This window comes from Perissodus microlepis, chromosome 7, assembly GCF_051167445.1.
Source record: "Perissodus microlepis isolate ML-2025 ecotype Zambia chromosome 7, ASM5116744v1, whole genome shotgun sequence".
NCBI lineage: Eukaryota > Metazoa > Chordata > Actinopteri > Cichliformes > Cichlidae > Perissodus > Perissodus microlepis.
This window is the reverse complement of record NC_140467.1, coordinates 50,022,395-50,049,287: the sequence shown is the minus strand read 5'-3', so window position 1 is coordinate 50,049,287 and position 26,893 is coordinate 50,022,395.

Sequence of the window (26,893 nt, the reverse complement as noted above, 5' to 3'; positions counted from 1 at the left end):
CAAAATTAAAATTTCTCTAGATTTTCTCACAAGATTAGAGAAATTATGCTTTGAGGAGAATATCTACAGGGAGTGCAGAATTATTAGGCAAATGAGTATTTTGTCCACATCATCCTCTCCATGCATGTTGTCTTACTCCAAGCTGTATAGGCTCGAAAGCCTACTACCAGTTAAGCATATTAGGTGATGCGCAACTCTGTAATGAGAAGGGGTGTGGTCTAATGACATCAACACCCTATATCAGGTGTGCATAATTATTAGGCAACTTCCTTTCCTTTGGCAAAATGGGTCAAAAGAAGGACTTGACGGGCTCAGAAAAGTCAAAAATAGTGAGATATCTTGCAGAGGGATGCAGCAGTCTCAAAATTGCAAAGCTTCTGAAGCGTGATCATCGAACAATCAAGCGTTTCATTCAAAATAGTCAACAGGGTTGCAAGAAGCGTGTGGAAAAACCAAGGCGCAAAATAACTGCCCATGAACTGAGAAAAGTCAAGCGTGCAGCTGCCAAGATGCCACTTGCCACCAGTTTGGCCATATTTCAGAGCTGCAACATCACTGGAGTGCCCAAAAGCACAAGGTGTGCAATACTCAGAGACATGGCCAAGGTAAGAAAGGCTGAAAGACGACCACCACTGAACAAGACACACAAGCTGAAACGTCAAGACTGGGCCAAGAAATATCTCAAGACTGATTTTTCTAAGGTTTTATGGACTGATGAAATGAGAGTGAGTCTTGATGGGCCAGATGGATGGGCCCGTGGCTGGATTGGTAAAGGGCAGAGAGCTCCAGTCAGTCAAGCTCAACTCCCAGTCCTACTGCCAGTTTCTGGAAGACACCTTCTTCAAGCAGTGGTACAGGAAGAAGTCTGCATCCTTCAAGAAAAACATGATTTCCATGCAGGACAATGCTCCATCACACGCGTCCAAGTACTCCACAGCGTGGCTAGCAAGAAAGGGTATAAAAGAAGAAAAACTAATGACATGGCCTCCTTGTTCACCTCATCTGAACCCCATTGAGAACCTGTGGTCCATCATCAAATGTGAGATTTACAAGGAGGGAAAACAGTACACCTCTCTGAACAGTGTCTGGGAGGCTGTGGTTGCTGCTGCACGCAATGTTGATGGTGAACAGATCAAAACACTGACAGAATCCATGGATGGCAGGCTTTTGAGTGTCCTTGCAAAGAAAGGTGGCTATATTGGTCGCTGATTTGTTTTTGTTTTGTTTTTGAATGTCAGAAATGTATATTTGTGAATGTGGAGATGTTATATTGGTTTCACTGGTAAAAATAAATCATTGAAATGGGTATATATTTGTTTTTTGTTAAGTTGCCTAATAATTATGCGCAGTAATAGTCACCTGCACATACAGATATCCCCCTAAAATAGCTAAAACTAAAAACAAACTAAAAACTACTTCCAAAAACATTCAGCTTTGATATTAATGAGTTTTTTGGGTTCATTGAGAACATGGTTGTTGTTCAATAATAAAATTATTCCTCAAAAATACAACTTGCCTAATAATTCTGCACTCCCTGTATGTTTAATCAAAATTCTGTCACGGCCCAGTGGATCAACAGATAGCTGATCAGCAGCATTATTGTTCTCTCTCTCTTTCTCACCGGGGCGGAGCTCATTGTGGGTTCATGCCCTCGGCCCACGCACCTGTGAAGTTGAAACACCTGAGTGTCACTGCGTGGCCAGCATTTAAGCAGAGGGATGACAGCCATTTATCGCTGGATCGTTGTGCTCAGTGTATCTCAGCTCTCATAGTATTAGACTCCTGTTATTTCTGTGCCTTTGTTCTAATGTGTTCGCTCTGTGTTTAGATCCCCTAGACCTGTCCCTAGTCGTGGATGCTTGGAGAGTGGCTGGTAGCGAGCAGTGAGTGGGCGAAGAAGAGCCATTGTTTTCCCCTGTCCTCCCCACCTTGGATTCCCTGGAGCCCGGACCCCTGTCACAGTAGTATACAGCACAATTCCCTCCACTGTCTGTACACCTGGTGAATGTGAAATAAACCCCACTCCTCAAACTGAAGAGTCCCGTGTGTAAGTCCTCAGTGAACCGTGTCAAACTTATGACTGCAAACAAAGTTTAGTACAGGGTGGGCCATTTATATGGATACACCGTAATAACATGGGAATGGTTGGTGATATTAAAGTCCTGTTTGTGGCACATTAGTATATGTGAGGGGGCAAACTCCTCAAGATGGGTGGTGACCATGGTGGCCATTTAGAAGTCGGCCATCTTGGATACAACTTTTGTTTTTTCAATAGGAAGAGGGCCATGTGACACATCAAACTTATTGGTAATGTCACAAGAAAAACAATGGTGTGCTTGGTTTCAACGTAACTTTATTCTTTCATGAGTTATTTACAAGTTTTTGACCACTTATAAAATGTGTTCAATGTGCTGCCCATTGTGTTGGATTGTCAATGCAACCCTCTTCTCCCACTCTTCACACACTGATAGCAACACCACAGGAGAAATGCCAGCACAGGCATCCAGTTTTCGGAGTTTCAGGTGCTGCACATCTCGTATCTTCACACCATAGACAATTGCCTTCAGATGACCCCAAAGATAAAAGTCTAAGGGGGTCAGATCGGGAGACCTTGGGGGCCATTCAACTGGCCCACGACGACCAATCCACTTTCCAGGAAACTGTTCATCTAGGAATGCTCGGACCTGGCACCCATAATGTGGTGGTGCACCATCTTGCTGGAAAAACTCAGGGAACGTGCCAGCTTCAGTGCATAAAGAGGGAAACACATCATCATGTTGCAATTTCAAATATCCAGTGGCCTTGAGGTTTCCATTGATGAAGAATGGACCCACTATCGTTGTACCCCATATACCACACCAAACCATCACTTTTGTTGTTCCAACAGTCTTGGAGGGATCCATCCAATGTGGGTTAGTGTCAGACCAATAGCGGTGGTTTTGTTTGTTAACTTCACCATTCACATAAAAGTTTGCCTCATCACTGAACAAAATCTTCTGCGTGAACTGAGGGTCCTGTTCCAATTTTTGTTTTGCCCATTCTGCAAATTCTGTGAGCCGATCTGGGTCATCCTCGTTGAGATGCTGCAGTAGCTGGAGTTTGTAAGGGTGCCATTTGTGAGTAGCTAATATCCGCCGAAGGGATGTTCGACTAATGCCACTCTCCAGTGACATGTGGCGAGTGCTACGCTGTGGGCTCTTGCTGAATGAAGCTAGGACAGCCACTGATGTTTCTTCATTAGTGACAGTTTTCTTGCGTCCACATTTTGGCAAATCCAACACTGAACCAGTTTCACAAAACTTAGCAAGCAGTTTGCTGACTGTAGCATGGGAGATGGGTAGTCTCGTAGGGTGTCTTGCATTGAAATCTGCTGCAATGACCCGGTTACTGCGTTCACCAGATATCAACACAATTTCGATCCGCTCCTCACGTGTTAACCTCTTCGACATGTCAATGGCTGTGAACAAAGAGGAACTTGTAAATAACTCATGAAAGAATAAAGTTACGTTGAAACCAAGCACACCATTGTTTTTCTTGTGACATTACCAATAAGTTTGATGTGTCACATGGCCCTCTTCCTATTGAAAAAACAAAAGTTGTATCCAAGATGGCCGACTTCTAAATGGCCACCATGGTCACCACCCATCTTGAGGAGTTTGCCCCCTCACATATACGAATGTGCCACAAACAGGACTTTAATATCACCAACCATTCCCATGTTATTACGGTGTATCCATATAAATGGCCCACCCTGTAGTGTAACAGGCTGATAAATGTAGGTGTCATCAGCAAACAAGGGACACTGATTGCATAGCTTTAAAGAATGGTGTCAACTTTGTGTTAATTTGATGAAAGTTTAGCCTGGCAGTTTCATGGCCAATTAAGTTATTTTTATGTATAAACTAAACAACAACTATATAAAAGTCAAAACATTTTTAATTTTCCTCTTAGTATGATAAATACTGATATTCTGTCACATACTGTTGATATCACCGAGTTACGGACAAGGCTTCCTGATATAATGGTAATTGGACTGGCACTTTCTACAGTATCCCACATTTACCCATTCATACAGGCACTTTTTCTATGCTTAAGAGCTTTCTAACTAGAAAAGATTGATGGATGCATTGGAGAGCAACTTAGGGTTAGTATCTTGCCCAAGGATATTTGGCATGCAGACTGGAGCAGTCTGGAGATGACCTGCTCTATCTACAGCTTTGAGGCATCAGTGGCAGCAAATCTTATGAGTTTATTTATATAACACTTTTCTAGTCTTTGCTGTTTACTCTTGCTTTCGCTTGCTGGTTAGGGTTTAGGGACCAAAAACTACCTCTGTATGCTGGAAAATTATATCTCATGTGATAGCAAAACGTGTTTTACTAGTGGCTTTCACAGCACCATTACCAAAGGACACTTTGTGAGTATAAATTAGATTACTATGGTTTTGGCCAAATGGCCACATGTCACAGACATTTTAAAAAATGGGAAGTCTTAATCAAAGTTATGAAAGCTGCAAAAATACAAAGTTACACTGTAGCTGATATTAGATGTGATTCACCATAACAGGATCATTATGTCATCATCTTTCGTGCACAAAGAAAATGAAATTAGTTTATTAAATCAGGAAACACTGCAAGCCAACCATTTTTATCGTGACGAGATTATTTCCTTTATAATATAATTTAATCAGTTTTCCCCTTATGGTGTAATGTTCAAAACTAACTATTGGATATAAAGTAGTAATCAGACCAGTAGTCTACAGTGCCCAGTTTTCATCCAAGAAACTAATAAAAACAGTCATAAATTAAAGCTTCAATGTCAGAATTTGAAAATACACTCAAATTGTGTTAGAGCGCTACACAATAAGCCTTCCCTACCTATTGTTGAGATTGTTCATGCTTCTTCTCTTCTAGATGAAAATAACTTCCAAATTTTCACGTGGTGACAATTAGCTGTGTAGATTTAGTTATCATCAGCATAGGCACAAGATGACATCCATACGTTACTTGAGATTATTTGCCATACTGGTAACAATGTAACCAGTGGTTGCTAGGGAAAAGTGTGCTTTTCCCAAATGGTTCCTGCAGATTGTTCTCACTGCATGAAATCAGTTGCAAAGAAGGTGCTTCACCAAAAACCTGCTACTAATTGGTTTGGTTGTTAGCAGACTGTTAAACACTAACTAGCAACTAGCTGAATTGTAGCACAACTGGAATAAGTGTGAACCAAACAGAAATGGTGGCAGACCAGTCTCTAGACTTTGCACAACTTAACTTATTCACATGATCCTACTTTGACATGGTGATTGTCACGTCTAAAACAGTGGACAAGTTAACATCCCATGGTTAGTAGTCTGTAACGTTGGACCCAAGAAACATAAGCTGGAGCGAATATGATGACAGCAGAACTTTTATTTAATACTGTGGTTTTTACTGGGACACAGACACTCCCGCTCTCTCTCTCTCTGCTGTCACGTCCGCCTCCCTCCTCCGACTGTCACTGCCAACATATAAAGAGACACAATCACTGTCAGATCCCAGCACACCTGTTCACCCCGCCCCTGCAGCCCCCACAGTTAAAGCTGGCTAGCTAGCTTGGTTAGCAAGGTGCATCTGTGATTTAAAATGATATCAAACGCTATGCTAATAACTAGAGCCCGTTTGAATAGGTTTAAAACAAATGAACCTGTTGGAGAACAGCTTACAGTGTCTATAATACAATTAAATTCTGTGCTTACATTAAAAAAGTAAGAGAAGGACATGTGAAAGGTTTTGCGTTTGTGGGTTGTTGATTATGTACTTGAATAAAGTTAAAAACTTGAGTATAGCAGAAGAAAGATGATGGTTTGAATCAAGATTACCTTGGATACATTTTTGTCTGGTATATGTTCAGATGGCAGTAATTATCAACCAACAAATGTGTGGGTGGGGGGCAAAATACTGTAGTCAGCCAAAGTTCTCTCCTGTTTCAGGCACCTTTGTTTTTCTTTTCTATGCTCACTTTCACACTCTCTGCTGGACCTCTCTTCTCTGGACATCCGATCCAATGTTTTGGGCCTGTCAAGCTGCACTTATGTTGAGCCTTTTCTGTTGGATTTGATTTCTTTTGAAAATAAACTTCAGCACAATATACCTATTCTTAAAGGGGAACTACCATTTTAGCTTTTTCATGGTCCTAAAATCACAGGTCCCTTGTGTAACTTTAAACATTTTTGGTCAGCAGTTAGCTGCATTTCAGACAACTTGTATGTGTTATTACACCAAACGATGCACTGTGTGTTTGACTGGGTTTATGTCTGAGTGTAGATTATAAAGACATAAATACAGGAGAGGATGTAGAAAGAAGCACGCCAGGTTTACTGAGATAAAAGGCCAAGAAAGGAACTCAGCACTTTCTCATTACCTGCAGATCACGCCCGTCCATTCTTTACTCTCCGCCATCCACGTTTGACGTTTGACTTGACAGCTCAGACCCCTGACCCATTACCATCGAGGACCCCAGGCAAAAACAAATGAGCTCACCCTCTCTCTTCATCGCCATTCCTTTTGTCAAACAGGCCACATGTGTTTAAATTACCTCAATATCAGCCAAAAGATCTGAACTGCACTACACCTCAAATCCCTGACTCTTTGACCCATGAAACATATAATTTCTGCCCCCTTTGTACATTTATGCCCTGCAGCTTTTCCTCAGGTCCTCAAAGTCTTACTTGCTCTTGATTGAAGTGCGTGCAAGCTTTTGTTCTTGACAAGCATATCTAGGCATGATAAACTCTTCCAGGTTGATAAAACGTCTTGAAATGTTGCGTCATGACTTTTCCATGTTGCCACATTGCCGATTTATGACCTCCCCCTTCCAGTCCCAAAATTTATCTCAACCATTTCCTAAAAATGTAGAACTGACTGCAGGACATGAGGCTGTTCCGCACATTTTTCCACATCATTAATGGACAAATTTGCTCTGATTGGTTCTCCGTGTTGGCTGTCAGATCACCTTTTATCAGGATTAGTCAGTGTCTGTGTTTCAGTCTATGCTGGTCATTTCTGGGGAGTACAAAACCACAATGAGGGAAATGTCTAAGTGCACCATGACTCACTCCTGTAACACTTCACTTCAGTCATGCTGTACGGTATGTCTCAGCTCCTTTTCTGTCTTGTGACGGCTGTGCAGCATTTCCAGTTGTGGAGTGAACTGAAGGCAAAGAAATAACCTACTTGAATAAAGTAAACAAACTGACAACACAGACTTTACAAATTTTGAAGGATGTTTAAAACACTCTTCCTTAAGAGTCATTCAGCTGTTGCGAGGATGCGTCGGTTCATGTGCAAGTGTGCAAATGACAAAAAAGACGTGTTTCGGCGAAGCCCGCAATTATCGGAGCCTAGCAGGCTCTCATCTCACTCTCCATCCGCAGTCTTTCCATGCTGACCACATCTATCTCTCCCACCCCCTCCTCTTTATCCTGTGTCTTGCGTTTTAGCTGCCAGACATAAATCAAGCGTCTGGAATGGAAACACTCACGTTACTGGTGTGCCACACATGTTTATATTTAAAGCCTTTTCCTCCTTTTTTTTCCCTGCCCTTTTGCAGAGACAGCACCTGAATAACACAAGAGAGGGAAACCGCTGGAAAGTGTGATTCAGCTGACAACGTGCCCCCCCTCCCCCCCAAATCCAGTCCTGGAGCTCCCACTCCAACAGTTTAACTAAGTTACTTCAGTGCATTAACCAGAGGAAAGGGAGGAGCGAGACAGAAAGAGGGAGCGAGGGGGAGAAAGAAGAGGAGGTATGATTTTGCTTGACCCGTGAGGCCGACAGAGGTGGAAAGAATGTGCTGTCCAGCCGGTGAACACATTAACATTGAGGGGAAAAAAACTTCCTACAAGCAGCTTTCCCACCATCTTAACCCCCCTCCCCTCACCCAGAGTTTACATGGAGGCAAGGAGGAAGGGGGAGAAGAGGAGTAAACAGGAATGGGAGGAGGGGGAAAGCAATGCAAATTGCAGTTATGGAAAAGATACTCAGTGGCATCAGCTCCATAGTATATATAATGACCAAAAAAATGCTAAAGATCAATTCATGCAGTTGAAGGTGTCTATGCACACGTTCCTGAGTCAGCTCTTTGCGGAGCCAAGCGTCTGCCTGCTGCAGTCTTTCTTTGGCATGGCACTCTTCTAGCATGCAATTCTGCTTCTCCTTAACTTCTGCCAAAGAGGCAGTAACAACAAATAGTGAGGTATTTGTGTAAACTCACACAAGAGGCCGTGCGCGTAGATTTGAGAACTCACGACAACCACTGGTTTATGAATCATAAAGAAACGATATACTACATATCTGCTTTAATTCATTTTATAAGTTAATGAGATCATATTGATCCTTCTTTAAGACTGCTAAACTCAGTCACACAGGCCTAGAGACTGGTTGGTAACCACCTGACAACCTGTGGTTGCTAGGGAAAAATTGTTGGCTGGAGGTTCCTGGCTGTCATTGTGTGAAATCAGAGGCAAAAGAGGGCACTGCACCGTTTTGGTTGCTACCAAAAGAATCCTCCGAAATTTGCATGGAAGACAGTGAGGTGTCTGAAGACACTTGCTAACCACCAAAAAAAGTGCAGCACAAACTGCAAATGGACAATTGCCTTTGAAATTTTGAAATTCTGTGTTGGTTTCAGTGGAACAACTTTTACTTTCAAGGTGAATTTTCTCTATTTCTACTGCTTAGCAAGTAGCTGATGAGTGCTTGCACACAAGTCAGCAACTTCTATACAAGTTTCACCCAGCAACAGGCAGCAACCTCCCACAACCGCAAGCTAACCAGTTAGGGAAAGTAAATTTTTTCCTAGTGACCAGTTTTTACCAGAGGTTCAGTGACTAGTCTCTAGACCTACGTAACTGAGGGTTTACGTTTTTCACAGTGATGGCCACCAATGTGCATCAACTACTGACAAGTAGTCGGGGAATACTTATTTTTATTTAGCAACCGGTGGTTGCTAAGCATGTGAAGGATCAGAAACCATGTCAGTTTTTACCAGACCAGTTGTTAAAATTATTAAGTGACATATAGACATTTGATTCATATAAATAAAAATTGCTGACCACAGCTGGCCAGCTCTTGGCTCCTCGAGTTACAAAACTGAGTTATTGCACATGGAACTAAAAAATGGATGAGAAAATCTGGGGCCTCAAGGAGATTTAAAACCGTTTTCCTGCCAATACCTTACGTGACAGGAACACTGTTTATGGAAAGACAAGGATTTTATTTTATTTCTTTCCCATTTTTAATGGTTTGTGAAGCACAAACTTTGAAAAATCTTTTGATCTCTGGGGTATTTAGGTGTGTCAATATTTCAGGACATACAGTAAGCCTGACAATTGAGAAAAATGCTTTCCATAATTTGATCTAACACCTTTAAAAGTGAGTCTAATGCAAAAAACAAACAAACAAACCGACAGACCAGAAAACTGTTCAACCTAAAAGCAAACAATCAGAATCCTGAAATGTTGACAGCTGTGATGTTTCCTGTTGTCTCAGCAAATAGCAGGCCCACCCAGCCAGCATTACGTGTCTGCGTGAGTTATGTGTCTTTCCCTGGACTTACACACACGTGTCTAGGTGTCAGGCCTCCTCTGGGGGTCTCTGGCCCTGGTAAATGGCAGCTTATGGGTAACAGACTCACACCTGTTTGCCTGTCTGCTGTTTCCGGGAGTTGGAAGTTGACCTGAAATGGTCAACTTCCAACTCCCAGAGAGGAGAGCCTTTCAAGTTCCCTGTGGAGACAGCTTTCCACTGGGGGGGGCCTTCTTGTCATGACCTCCCAGGAGGAGTGGCATTCATTGTATCGGCTAAGAGTCTCTTTGGAGACATAGCATGAATTGGAGGCAGAGAGGAAGATTGCAGGAGGAGAACCAGGGAGGGGTCAGAGGGGTGCAGTCTGCCTAGGATATGGCTCCCTAAGCTGGGGATGACTCAGCTGCAAAACATCTCCTTCCAGGCAAAACATCCACGTCAGCACTCTCCCACAATCCCATTGGGTATTTTCCATATTTACAGGACTCATTCATTCTAAGCAATTTAGAGGATCTGTACATTTGTTACTATACCTGTTCATATTTGTGAAACAGATACTTAAACTGTTAACACTGCTTTTTCTTGTCTTTGAGCATGCATAAGTACATTAATGTGAGTTGGCATAGCTGAGAGTATGTGTAAATTTTCCTGGAAGTGTTGATAGCTGAGGGGAGAGGGGTCTAATGCCTTAAGCAGACTGTGGCTTCTGTAAACAGAGTCTTTCAGCTCCCTGATCTGCTCAGCCTTGCACCCCACAAGCAATTTTATCATCCCACAAACATGTAAAGAGGCCTTTTTGACAAACAGTTCAAGTGTGGAAACATTTGTAGCATAGAGCACTGCCTCACTCGGATCATTTTTTAATCCATAGAAATGATCAGCATCATGTTCATGCTATGAGAGTACTAACAAATTAACAAACTATGCCTAGCAGACAAGAAAATCAAATACCTTCTGATGCGTTCAGTCGAGTATGAATGATGATACATAGAAAACACTTGTGCTTGTATAGATGTGTGTGTGTGTGTGGTAAAGGAGACATTTTGGAAAAAGTGCTCAAGTGACGTAGAAAAGCACTATAAAAGAGTCCATTTACCAAAGTTGTGAGGTAAATGGTAGGAATACAGGATTAATATGCTATAATGAATAAAAGCTTCTGTATGAGAGCTGTATATTCCTCACTGCTTGTCTCCTTGGCTCAGCCATTAGAAGTGAGTTAGCATATGAGTAAGCACGATGCAAACAGTAGCTAGCTAGCAGGCTACACATGTGTTCCGACTTTGTTTAGTGCATACGTATATGTTACTTTGTCATCCTCAATGCAGAACTTTTTTTTGTTTTGTGTAGAGTGAGAGAAGACGAGTTGAAAAAACAGATGGAGACAAACATTGCAAATGTCATTTCCTTTGCACAGCAAAAGCATTTTCATGCTGTAAGCTAAATGTCTCCCCACGCTCGTTTAAAACCAGGTGTTGCCAATTCATTTTTGTTGTTTTTTCCAACCTAAAATAGGCAGAGGAAGAAAATAGCTTAATTATGATTAGTGGACTTTACACAAAACTTTTTTGTGGAGAAAATATTGTTTGACAGGATCTCCCTGACATATTTTTGTGGACATGTAACATGAAAACTTCCTTTCTCCAGTTATATAGAAAAGTGTTTCATGAGAACGGACACTAATGATGTTGTATTGTCTGGCTTTATGGCTAGCTGTAAAAGAGGCAGCTGAAGTTGAGGCTCATTAAGTTGTGCTAAATACCATGTCCTGAAGCTGGGGAGAACTTGGGAGAGTTAGGGTAAAACATGTCTGCAACAGCCCACATCACACAATACAACTATGCAACCACAAAATGCCTATCGCTTTATGTCAGAGGTTGTAAGTGGGGTAAATTGGAAACAACACTGTTGCACAGATTTTGCAAGTTTGAGGCAATTTCAGGCAATTACAGTAAAAGGTTTGCTTTCGACCAACAAGCGTATCTTTCAGTGGCCTCAGTCAGTTTATTAAAACATTACATGGAACTGCCACAGTTTGAATTTTCAGGTACTTGTATCCAAATGGGAAGTTAAGAAAGGAAAGTTTTCTGTATCAGAGTCATTCCTATGCATTTCTCTCTGCAAATGCACGAGGGTTGGTGCAGGGAGTGAAGGAAGTTTGGGACAACAAGACAAAGCCAATTTGGAAAGCTGACCGTTGCAGACTTGCTGTGCCCTGCCTCGACCTGAGGCTTTACTGGGGCAGAATGAGCTAGAGCATGAGCACCCTCTGGAATCCAAACATCCACCTCAGCTCAGACAGAAAAGGAGTAATTTGAGAGACTATAATGAAATCCATTCTCTCACACCTTTTGCAGAGAAGAGCGAGAAGAAACCTTTTCACATGATTTTCTAAGGTTGTGGTTTGTCCCACCTAAAAACGTTCTTTTTGGCAGCCCCATGTTTCCATAAGTCAAATTTAATTTGATATCACCTGACACCTAAATTGAGCGTCACCCACCAAAGTCCGCCGCGCAAAACAAAACAGGCAGCGTCCTGGCCACATCCATCCACTGACAACATAGCTTCGGAACAGTGTTAGAGATGAGCATCCACAAGAGCATAATTTAGAGCCTCATTCGATTCCAGGAGCTAAAAGTAGCAGTAATGAAGTCTCAACCTCACACAGTTGCGGTCTTTCCCTGTTATTTGCTAAATTTGAAAAGCACATAAAATACATGTTTTTCTTCCAGATTTTTCACAAGAAGGCTAGACTGAAATATACTGAAGTATTACATATTATAACAATTGGAGCTGTCTAATTTGCTCAAATCAAACTTTAGGCAATGGTTCATCTAATTTGTCTGATAATGTGTGCAATAAAGGCAAACAACGCAATCTGTTCTCCCCCCCAACTGTCATTTATAGTGATGGTTGGTCAGGACCTCAGTGTATACAACATTAGATGTGCTTAAACCTGGACGGTAGTCAATGCACACTGAATCATTTCATTAGTAACCAAGGAGTTTAAAAAAACGTTTTTAAAGTTGAGAGTCGTCCGGTTTATAATGTGTGGACAACAAAGGGAAGTTCTTTAACTGAAGCATAACCAAATTTTTGCTGGTTTGGAACCTAAACCTAACCAAAAAGCAAGGCAAAAATGAAAAGTGAAGTAAAAATAGCCATATGGGATGGAACTCGAACTCCTACTGCTTGAAAGTCCTGAGGTATATTATAATATAATCACAGGACTCCATAAAGTCTTGTGTAAAACTAAGTACATTCTGATTCACTGATTCAGTAACTTGAACTAATGATTTTCTGGCATTCACTCAAGCACAGATTCTTTAAGGTCCAAGTACATCATTTCAATCAGGTTGAGGTCTGAACTTTGACTGGGTCATTGCAGCACCTTAATCCTTTTTTCCCAGCCACTCTGTTGTAGATTTGCTGCTTTGGGATCATTGCCCTGTTGCATGAAGTTTTGGCTGAACTTTAGGCCTTCTGTCAGACAGAAGGCCTCACATTTGTCTCTAGAGTACTTTGGTGTACAGAGGAGTTCATGGTCTGCTCAATGGGTGCAAAGTGCACAAGACAAACAAACCCAAATCATCACCCCTCCACCACCGTGCTTGACAGTTGACTTAAGGTCATTATCCTGATATGTTGTGTTTGGTTTTTTGCTAAATATGAATTATCTTTATTTTGCTTCTGTCTATCCAAAGGACATTGTTCCAGGAGTCTTCTGGTTTGCTCATGTACTTTTTTACATCCTTTAAAAAAGGCTTACTCGTGGGAATGCTTTCAAACAAGCCAAATTGAGCCAAACAAGGCTTTTTCTAATAACATTTAACATATGAACCTGTATAGTATATAACATTTAACAGCCTTTATAGTCTGAGAAGTAGCATTTGACCTTGGGGTGAATTTGCTGGGATGTCCACTCTTGGGAAGACTATTTGTTAACACACATCTGAATGCTCCAGACAAGCAAATTACTAAAGCAAAAATGTGTTTGCTGATCTTCAGCTAATCACATGCTTTTGAACTAGTTGCACTAGTACTAGTTTTGTACTAGTTGTGCTAGGATACTATTTGCATATTAATAGGATGAGAAGCTAACTGTAATCTAAATGTACTGTATTCTGATCGGTGTAACTGTACAGTCAAGGGAGAAGAAGGAACACACTTCCCATGACTCTAACAACCACTGTGTTATGTTTACTGTATTAAACAATTGCGTCTCCTTTATAAGGCTGCAATCCCTTAAAACCAACTTTAGTCCGATTGGCTGCCCCTCCCCAACAAAAGGTTTGAACCTCGGGTGGGTGGGGCAGAGCTGTGTGCTTATGATGGTCATATTAAGGATATCTCCTGTCTTTGACATCACAAGGAACCAAGAGTAGAAAAAAACAGTACAAAACAAAGTGTTTCCAGCAGTCTGAAAGCCTGAGCTCTTGGCTCACAGGAGTTATTTATGTGAACTATGGTCATGTTTAGTGTAACCATCCACCTATGTAACAGTGTAATCCTGACCTGACCCTCATTCCCAAGTAATAAAGAGCTCAGCGCTTCCATCATCCAGGATATCACAGCCACTACTCTGCCATTCCTGTCATCCATCATTTATGTATTTGTGATGTGGGAATTTCTGTTATTATCACTGCACTTCTTACTGTGAGGAGTTCTTGAGAAAATAACTAGAAACTCGGTTAAAATAAAGCTGTTTACATTTTTCCCTGGAACGACTCGAGGGCATGTCTGTTTCTTATCCCAGAGACCGGAGTCATTCTCCCTTCTATAGTGAACACCCACCCGCTCAAACTACACACTCATGAGATGAACCTCTGAGAAAATGAGTCTCCATCAAGCTGTGTCAGACATACTTAACTCTGCTTGGTGGAGGCTCTTTTGGTCTGTCTGTCTGCAAGGATGTCTGTCTGTTCCTTCTCTGTTTTTCCATGGAGTCACGGTCACACCACCACTTCACTCTGATTGGACAGAATCATGCTGACAGAAGGATATTGGATCATGGTCACAGTAAATGACAAATCTGTCGTCCAAGACAGAAATGGAAGCAAAACCAAGCTTAGGGATGGGTTACACAGAGACGAGAGGGAAGAAAAATAAGAGCAGGAACATTACAAATGATAGGTGAGGGAAGTGGAGAAGAGGGATCTAGAGGAGAGGGGTTGTAAAAATCAGGGAAAGGAAAAAGAAGTGAGAGAGGGAAGGAGGGAGGGAGCACAGGGGAAAAAAAGTGACGGAAAGTTAAAACGTGGGAGCTGTGAGAACGTGAGGCAGGCGGAGCAGAGAGTGATGCAAATGGGTGGGATGGAATTTGCTCAAAAGCAGGGGCCAAGGCAAATGTGCAGCTGTCAAGGACTTTTGTTCTCTTTAAAAACATCTTTTGCTCTTTGTGCTTGTTTCAACACACCAACGGTGAAAAAGCCAGTGGTGAAAAATGTAAAAGAAAGAGGAAAAGGGGGAAAACAAGGAAGGGGGAGCAATAGAAAGAGAGGTAGATCCCTTAATGCTGACTGAAGAGTAACCAGACAGAACAAGTGAGGGCAGTAAAACCGAGAAACAGAGGAAGAAAAGTGGGGATCAATAAGTTTGGAAGAAACTAAAGCTGTGGAGGAGAAAGTTGGTAGAACTGTGCACAAAGTCAAAAGTGAAAAGATCATTCTAGCAGTGGGGAAACTAAAGCAAAACAGGGGAGAAAAAAAGAAAGGAGGAGAGGAATTAATAGCATTTTTTCGGTGCACCATGTATCCCTCACCCTCCCTGTGGACCCGGCGCACATGTCAGCACAGCAGTGCGCATATGTTTCTACTATTACACGATAGGCTGTGGAGAAAATATAGGAAAATTGTATCTGTGTGTGCATTGGGAGGGGGCAGGAAAATAAAGGGGGTGGAGTAATATCGATAAAGAAGGCTTTCCAACAATGAGCTCCACCTTCATGTGCTTGAAGTTTTCCAGTCATGGCCCATTAGCCCCGCCCTGTCCCACCTCCTTCCTGCTCAGAGTGAGCCAGATCCACTCTACACCCTTTTCTGGTGTAGATCATGGCAACTCACTTCCAGCTATCTAAAGATGAAACAAAAATGTAGCTTTTAATAGAAACTTCAGTTTGATTTAATTTTTCAGTTTTTCATGTAAAGTTACCATTCACAAGCCACAGTGCATTATCAGTGTGACCAACACAGTGTTACTGTAATGTAATGTTTGGTATGTTGCTGCTCTTATGCGGGTACTTGGCTGTTAAGCTAGCAAGCATTGTTATTTTAATGGAGGAAAGAGAGATCCACCATAGTGCTACCTTGATGTCACCCAACAAGGTCAACTGTGACCTTTCGAGATGGAAATGGTTGTATTTGGTAGGGTGGTATTGGGGGTTTTGACCTATTACCACCTCTGCACAGAACCACACCGTCCAAAAAGAAAAAGAAAAGAAAGTTATGCAATTTTCTAAATTACAGCACAACAATTAGTAATGGCTAATGATAATTAAGTATGTTATCTGGATCTTAAATGGCAGTGCAACCCAAAACTATGTCACCAAACCTGGTCAGTTACCTCCATTTCAGTGATATACCTGTCCAGATATTCCCAAATTACAAAGAGGAAGATGTCGCAACAGCTTCAAAACAAGAGATTTCCAGGAGAAATCTTTGAACAAGTGACACCTGCCAATCAGGAGAATATTATAGAAATTATTTCACATCCTCAGCACCACACAGAGACATCAATATTAGCACTTCTAAGGAAATTTGCTCTTAATATTGTGAAAAGATCTTTTATGTTTTTTGCTTCTGAATTGAATCAACTCTGTAACTTTTCGTCCAACTAACAGACAAAAGTGCAATATTCACTTTCTTTTTGTCCTTTCTCTACTAAATGATAGTAGCAGAACAGTCGCTAATGTTTGTACTGGGAAGCTGGGAAGTTAGTGCACATTGCTATAAACGTTTGTGTCACATTTGCCTACAGCTATAAATACACTACGGGAGACTAAAGCAGTAATGTGATGAGTACACAGATCCCTGGTAAAACACTCTGAAGGACTGTGCTCACTGCATTCATATTACGTCCTTTGTTAGGTGCTTATAAAATATTTTTAGAGCAACTGTAAGTGAAGTAAGGCGGCGTTTTTATGCCATTGCATTGTCTTATCCTACATAATGCCTTACTTGCATTTTTCATGTGTGGCAAATCATTAGTAACAGCTGATCTTTAAAACTGGGAATGCACATGTTTCAAACGCTTTGAATGTTTGAATACCCCAGAGGCATGGGAGAGGAAACACTTTGTTCCATCCACACATGGTTGATGAGCCTGTCAAACAAACTGTGTGTGGGGCTGATAATCTATGAAAGAGAGAATATGAGACAGAAAACAGGAAAGAGTGATGGGTTTATACGCTTGCACTGTAGGCATTCGTGTGCCTTTATGTCTGTGCTTTCAAAATGTGTTCAAACATAACGTGCAGGTTTGTGTGTGAGCATTTGAGAAGGGTAAAGTGACAGATTGACATTAAAAGGAGGGAAGTTACATGTGTCCCACGTCCACAGACGTTATATTTAGCTCTGTACATATAGAGGCACACCATCCTAAATAAATCCGAGACTCTTCTTTCTTTGGTTCTCTTTCAGGACTTGTCTGATTTGTAGTTGTTACCAGGGATGTCACAGGTCCCTGCATGGTGAGTCTTCTGTATCTATCAGTTAAATACAGTCATAGTTTAGACCAACTATTATCATTCAACAGCATGCCATCTCTAAACAGCCAGTCCACAACTAACTTCACATAGTCCTGTAATATTATCATTTTTGGGTTGCCATCCATGAAATCCATTGATCCTTATTGTGTTTCTGTGGCAATTTTATATGAAATCTGCTTGTTAAGTGATGACATATAAATCCTGTTTTGGGTCCAAGGTCCTACTGTGTTCATTGAACCTTTTTAACATGTCGTAATGCATCAATCTTATCCATAAGATTAACCGGTGATTGTCGTCATCCTTTCTGGCTTTTTATTAGCACTGTTCATGTGCATTGTGACTTGAAGCTCAGTTTTATAAAGTTTATGATGTAACTACGTCGCATTTGCTCATAAATTGCCAGGCATCAAATATTTGAACGCTTCAGAAAAGAACTCTAAGGATGACTAAGATTTCAAAGGGTACATGAAGCTTAGGATCAGGAATTTTTCATAGAGTCATCCAAACCACGCAGCAGCATTTTAATGACTTGCGGATGGCTCATTTCAGATGTTCTCTTGATTGAAGTTTCGTGGCATTTTCTTCATTCCCCACAGTTGCATTTGTCTCTGTCCATCAGGGATCCACAGATTAACCTTTATTGAGGGGGAAAAAAAGTAACCTTCATCTTCTATGTTTACTCTACTAATTATTTAAATGATCCTATCCATAGTTCTGTAGGTAGCCACCAGGTACCATCATTATATTTCAGCCTAACTTCAAGAATCCTACAAACATTGCTACTTTTTGTTTCTTTATTCATGTCTAAAGTGAGTTCTCATGTTTTATCACCTTTATATGAAAAGTAGCAAAATAGCTTCCTGCTAATTTCTAACTCATTTCACACATGCCTGGATATTAAACTCTTTTTTAACACCTGGGAGAACAGCCACACTAATCACTTTATTGGAGATGAAAGATGTAACTTTCAGTGATGCCACAGTGCTGGCTTGATTTTGGGAACTGGAGAAGAGTTTTGGACTGGTTGAAAGACTTAAAAAAAATGGAATTTCACAAAAAAAAAGAAGAAAGAAACAAGATTAAGAACCTACAGCAATACAAATGTTCTTTGAGGTTGCACTTATCATCTGCATACTTTTGTCTGTGAAGGTTCTCAGTTATCTTGTTTGAAAGAAAGGCGTCTGGACATCTTTAATTTTCTTGAAGACGTTTCACCACTTATCTGAGAAGCTTCTGGAGAGTCCCAGATTGGCTTGACTGATTGTGACCCACATCCGTTTTCACACCTTGGCTTGTGTGATTAGGTAGAGGATCGATAGGGGGTCCATGACCTCCTTCGGGGATCTGCATACTCTTGTTTTAGCATAGCTTACTAGCATGCTTTGCATAAAAGATAGACAGCCACCATGATATCAGCCAGCAGTTTGTAGACTATGGTTTTGAAGTCGCTGACTTCTGTGTTTACGGCTGTCACCATTTTCTTCAGCATAATCATAATCATTTAGGTGTAAGAGATGGCAAATAAGTACAAAGTGTGCTTTGGGTGTCTGTTTTGGTTAGTGGGCTTAAAACGGGTCTCTTATTCTTAACTTGTCTCATATAAGTCATTGAAGATCCCTTAGCACTGCATTTACATGCACTGGACAAGAAACAAAGGAAGACACAGTCTACATGCAAACCACAAAGAAAACTTCTCAGTCCTTCAGTTTCCCAATACAAGCATTATTTTTCTCTCATAGAAGGAGCCGTTATCTCTCACCATCTGATATTGCCATAGTCAGTGTATCAAAGGACACCTTGAGCATGTCTTTGTGTTGCCTGCCCAAATAGCAGTATCTGATTGTGTGGGATGAGAGTGTGTTATTGGAAGAATTAAGTGTAAAAACAAAGCTAACTTCGCTGCCATCTTCAGGGTAGCTTCTTTTAAGTTTCTTTTAGTGATAAGACACACCCTGTCTTCAGATCTTTCTTTAAAACACCTGCAGTATTTCCAAGAATCAAATTAATTTCTAATTTCCTAATCTAAGTCTAATCCTAATTCATTCTGTTGATGCTTTTTAGTTTAACCTTAACACTTTTAAAATCAAATGTTTCCACTGAAAAAAATTTGTATATACAAAAAGAATTTCTGTCTCTATGTTTGCCACTCGGGGCAATCCGTGACTTTTTGGAATGTAAAAGTATCACTTTTCTTCTATGGCGTTTGAATTTTGCTGTTGATTTTTAATGATCTTCACAAGACAGATCATCACATGGTGTTTCATTCTGACTTGGACTCCAATGCTACCCTTAAGGATTAAAAATGTAAACTATTTTCAAAGCCCCAGCCCTCTGGCCCTGGCTAAGCACCAAGAGTTTTGATCCCAGAATGATATATTGATACAACATCCAGATTTATGTTAAAAAATCTTTTAACTGAATACGAGACAGATAAAAGGGGCTGAAAAGTGAGGAGTTAGGACTCTCATGCCAGACATATGGCTTTCTATATAAAAATGCTGGAGCAGGAGACAGAGAAGAAGCCAGTCGGCCATTGCATTGTAATTCCTTGCTGCTCTTAATGACACTCTGTTGATGCCTTTATCGATTTTCAGCTAGGCTCGCTTTATCTCCTGCTGTTCCCATCTGCCTCTGCTAGAGATTTTGGCTTTGCTATCCTATTGCTTTCACAGATAGCTGATTGCTATTACATAGTGTTTGTAAGCCTCTTCAAACCAACACTACTGGAGTGCAAACTGACCCTGTAGTTTGTGTTCCCATAAAGGATAACCAAAATGATGCCATATCCTGTGGAAGAATGAGTTGAGTATTCTTGCAGTAGGCTTCCATATGGCTGCAACATCAATGCAAGCGTGTGCTGCAGGTTTCTGGCAGTTACAGTAGCTCACAGTTCTATTAACACATATTTACTTTTGTGGTTCACTGTCTTTTAATGGCTGTTTGTGTGTGCTTAGAGAAAATGTTGTAGAAACCCAGAGCTTGATCTGAGTTCAGTACAGCATCCCTATTGTCCAGCCTTGCTCCACTGAAAAAAGTAAAGATTTCACTGCAACTTTGTTAGTTATTTCTGAAAAAACGTAATAAACCGCATACGAATGTAGAGGCTTTTTAAATGATGCAATCATGACTTCGATGTCCCACATTTTGAGTGGTTCTAGTTCACTGCACAACAAACACCTTTATAAACTCCAGTTTTTGTCCAGTGGATGTGAAGAATACAGAAAATAACATCCACAAATGTGGGACGACTACTTTTATCTGGGTCAGGCCAGCTGAAGGTGAGAACTCTTTTTGCTAGAGCTGTTCTTGCATCGTAGAAAAGATGACATTAAGTTACACATTAGGTGTGACTCTTACAACTGACTCAAAATTTTGGGAATTGTCAGCTGTAGCTCAAAGAGATGTGGCAATATGTGGATGGCAACATCGATTTGGAAATAAGGTAAATACAACCACTCCTTGGTTGATCACAAAAGAATGAGATAGTTATCCTTCTGAAAGGAACCATCAGCCTTCCTGCCTTCCTTCTCTAAGCAGACAGTGGCACTGTGTGTGGTCTTCTGCTGCTGTAACCCATCTACTTCAAGGATTACTTTGTTGTGTGTTCAAAGATGCTCTTCTGTATATCATGTTTGTAATGAGCATTATTTGTGTGGTTATTTGAGTATCTGAGTAGTTGTCTGAGTGGTTTGAATCATATCTAATAGACTCCACCTTTATCATGTCTCCTTCACACTCCAGCGCTAATAATGGAGGTCCACAGGGTTTTGTACTTGGACCAGTTCTGTTTATGTTATACATTCTTCCCTTAGGCAGTGCTGATAGAAGACACAGCATACATTTTCATTGCTATGCAGATGATACTCAGCTTTATCTGAAGTCAGATAACACGCTAATTAGTTAAACTACAAGAATGTCTTCAAAGAATCAAGGAATCAAGGAGTTTTTGACAAGGATATGTACATCAATGTGCATATTAAACAAAAATGCTTTCTTGAATTTGTGCATAAATTGATACTGAAACACTAGTTTCACTAATTACTTCTAGGCTAGAGAATTGTAATTCATTGTTCTAAAAATTCCCTGAGAAATCTTCAGTTGATCTAAAATGCTGCAGCAAGACTAGTGACAAGGAGTAGTAAGAGAGGCCATATTTCTTTCATATTATTTTCTCTTCATTGGCTCCCTATTAAAGAATTGGATTTAAAACATTTTTCTGATGTACAATGTCTTGAATAAGTATGCCCCATCTTATCTTAAAGACCTTGTACTACCATATTACCCCAACTAGAGTACTTCGCTGTCAGGCTGCTGGGTTACTTGTGCTTCCTACAATATTTAGAAGCAGAATGAGTGGCAGAGCCTTCAGCTTTGAGGCCCCTCTTTGGTGAAGAGAGATGCCCTACTGTCTGATTAGGTTTAAGATTACTTTTAAGGTTAGGTTTAAAAATTTCCTTTTTGTTAAAACTTGTAGGGTTGGATCCTTCCTCAGGTACACTGCAATATGTCTAGGCTGCTAGGGCCTCCCATTACTGAGCACTACATCTTCACTCAACTCTTTTCACTCTTTTCACTGGTGTTTATACACCACTTTGCATTTAATCTTTTGTTATTATTAATCTCTGGCTCTCTTCCACAGTTTGTCTTTTGTCCCGTTTCCATCCCCTCTTCTCCAATTTGTTGCAGCAATAGGCTTCCCCTGCTGGTTTCTTTTAACCCGAAGGTTTCTTCGGGTTAAAAGGGAGTTTTCCCTCCCCACTGTCACCAAATGCTCATAAGGGATTGGCTGATTTTAGGGGGGTTTCTCTCTGTTATTGTAGGGTCTTTACCTTATATTATAAGGTGCCTTGAAGTGACTGCTGTGATCTGGTGCTAGATAAATAAAAAATAATTTCATTTACCTTTGGCTTTCTATTATTTCAAAGCAGTCTGGCCACTCTCCTGTGACCTATGGCATAAACAAGGCATTTTTAGCCAGAGAACTGATGCTCACTGGGTCTTTTCTCCTGCTGAATCATTCTCTGTAAACCCTAGAGGTGGTTATTGGGGAAAATCCCAGTAAATCAGCAGCTTCTGAAATACTCAGAGGCCAGGAAGACAACATTTTGGTTAATGTTTGATTATAATTATTACTTATTTGCTGAGAACAGTATCTCTTGTTTGAATAGAACTGGTGGACTGAGGGTGGGTTGGACATGCTGTGAATAGTGAACTTGACTGGCAGTGAGAACTCTCAGAATCCAAACACCAGGTCCAACTTTCTCACCACAGTGTACCCAGCATGCACATATGACATATGAAAATGCTTAGCGTGCTGGCTACGGGTGGAACAAAACATTTTGTTTTGTTTTATCTTATGTTATGCAGTCCCAGAGTACTTTATACCAAAACCACCAGACTACTAAATTTGGCAATAACTTATCATAAGGGTAATAAAGCCCAGCTTGTATGATGTTTTCATGTTGTATTTTGAATACATTTTTGAGATCGCTCAGGCTCAGAATGTACCATCAGTGCGGTTCTTTTTTGTTGTGGTTCTCATCAAGCCATCTACACAGTGATATTTGGCCTGTGTGCTGCCTTTTACACTAAAATATTACTACTCTGGGTAAAAAATGGGTTGCACTTTCTAGCACTGATGATTTAGACATGAAATGGCAGATGAGCTAACTTCCTCTTAAGGATACTTGGAACTTTCTGTTTGCTCAGTGTACATGTGAAACCAACTTTTCATGCTGTACTAATTTAAGCATTTGACAAACTGATGAAATGCTGGTGAGAAAAATTCCTTTGCGGGGTTTAACTTCGAAGGGCTGGAGGTAATGGTGGGGAAAAGGATGTCAGCAAACTATGTGCCATATTAAACTCAGTGACCTCCTCCTTCACGCCATGCTGTCAGTGTCGATCATTCCGTTACCAGATAATTCCACTAAGGTGTGCCAAGGAGCGCCCGAAGCAGTGATTTGTGCCACAGAGGAATATTTGTCTGTCTTTCTATCTGTCTACATAACTATTTACAATCCTGCTAAATCTGATTACTATTCCACTAGAACTACTTTTTTGTCTCATACTCTTCTGAGGGCTTGAAACGCTGCTGATTTGTTAATACTGATGGTGTCTCAAGGACATACTTTGCCGATGACACAGTGACGTAATACTGGTTGCAAATTGTAAAGCGATCAAGAATTCATTTAGGAGGCAGAACAAAACTTTCCAAACTTTGCCGACAAAACTGTCCATCTATACATTCTTTTTTTTCCACATAACATTCATTTCAGTTGCTGTTTGTTTATGCTGCATTCACAGTAAGGAAAATGGTAATTGGAGACCATGGCGTAACCAAAATTATTATGAACGTGTGCAAGGAACTTCTAATCTTGTTACCTTTGAAATGGTTGTTTTGAAGATGAGGACCAGGTCAGTAAACAATTGCAATCAGCTACTACCTTCAAAGCAACTTCGGTGCATCAAGACACTGATGAAACAGAGTCAATCTCCTTTTAGTTTGAAATCACTTGGCAATTGCACACAATCTATTTGAGATAATATTCTAATTAACTGTCTGTTGGCATCTGTTTCTGTCTACATAAACAGAAATTCAGTTAGACAGAAATTCACATTAACTACTTAGGCCAACTAGAAACTCATAGTTTTGAAAAAGATAATTTCCACAAGTAGCAATAGAGTTGCTGCAGGTTGGAAATTTAACTACAGAATGACATACGCGCTTTGCAGAGAATATAACCAGATGAGAATACAACTAGGTGGAAACCAGTTGAGCAGACTCCCCTACTGTAAAGAGACACATCGCAGATGCAGGCAGACTGTCGGCAAATTGTCTAACTTCATAAGTTTAGCTACAATTATTTTCAAACCTTTGTCAGTTGTGCAGAGACAGGCTCCCCTTCTACCAGGTGAGGTCTGCAACTGCCTTGAGATTGAAAGTGATTGCTGAGAGTTTGAAGGTGTTTCACACTCAAGCTCTGGGCAACAATTTGGTTGCTGCAACTGCTTGGTTGCCACAATGGCTTGCTATCAGTGTGTAGCTATCAAAACTACTTAGTTTGGGTTTGAAAATGGCACATTCAAAGCATCAACTCTGTATGCTGCAGTATTGGATAGTCAGTTAATATATCAGGTCCAACCAAATGACTGAAGGGAGTGAGGTGGGAGTGAGGCCGCCTGCTGTCTTTGCACATTTTATTTATCTGAATGAGTTCTCTGTAATGATGCTTCAGTCTGTATATTAGTTCCCAAGTTCTCCAGAACTCATCTCTTTAGTGTGTTCTGACATCATATTAAATCCCCCAGCTGTGTGCCAAACTAGCACACGACTAACTGTAGAAAATGTTAAGTCATCTTATTTAATTTACTCAGCTCATTAATTCACCACACTTCTCTGTGAAAGAGCATATTACAAACACACTTTGCCTGCCACAGTAGGCTTTTTAACAGCTTTCTCAGTGCACCCTCATTGGGTTTCCCCTCATTGGGTTGTATAGCTTAATAGTCTTTGAGAAGACAAAGTCCCCTCCTCCCCACTGCCCGCCCACCTTTCTTGTAATTTTTGGAAGATTCTGGAAAGTGCTACCTCATCCTTTCTATAAACCCATCTAAAATAAACCTTGAGCAACTCTTTATGTGTGACTTGCTGAAGTGTTTCCACCTCTGCTGAAACTACATTGTTAAAGACTCCACCATGTCCATTTGTTCAGCTACACTACACTACAGCCCACTTTTGACACAAATGTTGAAAATGTCTTCTGTGTTTATGGTAGAGTCATTACCTCTGCCACATTTTTTTGGCCTTTTTTCTATGCCTTTTGTGCAGAAGTGTCTCTTTTTAGAATTAAGGTCTCACGAGTGATCAAAAAGAAAATCAGCATTCGAGTGTGAGATCTTTCTCTACATCTGATAAAAAGAGCACTCTTTCTCTTTTACGCACATGCACATGTGCACACACGTACACATCTGCTTGGAATTTGGCGGGGGCCAGCACTGCAAAAAAGGACTGAAAATGGCGTGAGGGCATGCAGGAAGTAGAAGGGGGTGCATGAAAGGGAAAGAGATCAGTGGAAAAAATATGAATGGAAGTGGGAAAGTAGACAGCGAGCAGTATGATGGTGCCCAGGGACTATAAATCCGGAGATGACGGTCTAAAATCAGAAGATCTGGTGTAAGCCTCATCAGAGCCCTGCACAAATGCCCTAAGAGTTCAGCACGCATCATGAACGCGCACTTCAAAGGGCAGAGCTCAGGCAGGCCAGGAACAGTCTAGACACGCTCTTCCCATCACACCATCCAATACCCCTCTGTTCATTTTGGACTCTCTCCACTTCAAGTTCTATGTTTTTTGTGTTGTTTTTTCCATCAAGGTGTCTCCCTCTGGATGTTGCTTTTTTTGGCAACAGTGACTGTTTTTCATTCATGGTCTTTTTGAGATAATGCAAATAAACTGGTGGAGAAATAATAGCTGCTTTTTAGCCACATTAGCAGTTTTGTGAGGCTTTTCTGCTAAATGCTAACACCTAAGCAGGAACAGGTATAGTGTTTTATATCTTTTATAAAAATGTAGATGTGCAAGAATGAGATAAAAGGCCAAGCAGGCAAGGGGGGACAGGACACAGGCACAAACCAAATCTAAGGATAATCTATAAAAATTTGTTGTCACATATTACTGCCAAAAATCAAATGTGAAAGCCAACACCATTACTGGGCGGAGTCACCCTCAAGGACCAATGGCTGTGTGTACTGTGTATGAACTCAGATCAGAACCGATCTGGACCCAAATGTTGGATTGCTGATCACCTAAACCCATACTGCTGAAAGGATTTTAAAGGAGAATCAAACATTATACATGGTGCTATAATGAGAAACGGAAAAAGGATAAGCAAGGAATAGGGAGTGAAACCTATACAGAGTGAATGAGTCACTCCCAGGGAGTAGCAGAAAAATTCCAGTGTTCTTCTCTTCCTCCCTCACCAGTAGTTCCAGTCTTGGTCTGATTGCGACTGAACTCGACTGAACGAAATGATGCCGTTTAACTAGGTGGAATATTCCACTAACACCCACCGTCCTAATTCTGGATGATTTTGTCCCAGTTATAGCTCCATCAATATTTCAACATTTACATTTTATGCCCAGTCTATGGAGTACATTACCCAAGTCTGAGCCACACTGTTGTAGTCTGGACTTATATGAGAGGAAAATTTTCACAAATGTTTTTTACTCATTCAGAGATTTGTGGTGTATTCATGTGAGTGCGTCATCAACCACATGAAGCAACCAACAGACCACAATTTCTGACATGTTGCCCCCTCTTCCTTGCTACCAGCCTTTCACAACCAGACTGCCATGTCCTGTGGCTGTCTACATATTTTAGGCATCACTTGTGGCCATATGTCTTTTAACAAAGACACAGAAACGTTTAAACCTCTCAGGTTTTCCCACTGAACCCAGTCCATCTTCATCACGTGCATCTCCTAGTAACCCCACACTCTTCAACTCTCATGTCCTCTGTTCCCGCCCTCCTCTTTCCACTGAAAAGACCCTCCTCCTATTCTCTTTTTTTCCCCCCAACCGTGCTTTCACCAGAAGACATCTGGATTTCCAGTGCAAACCATTA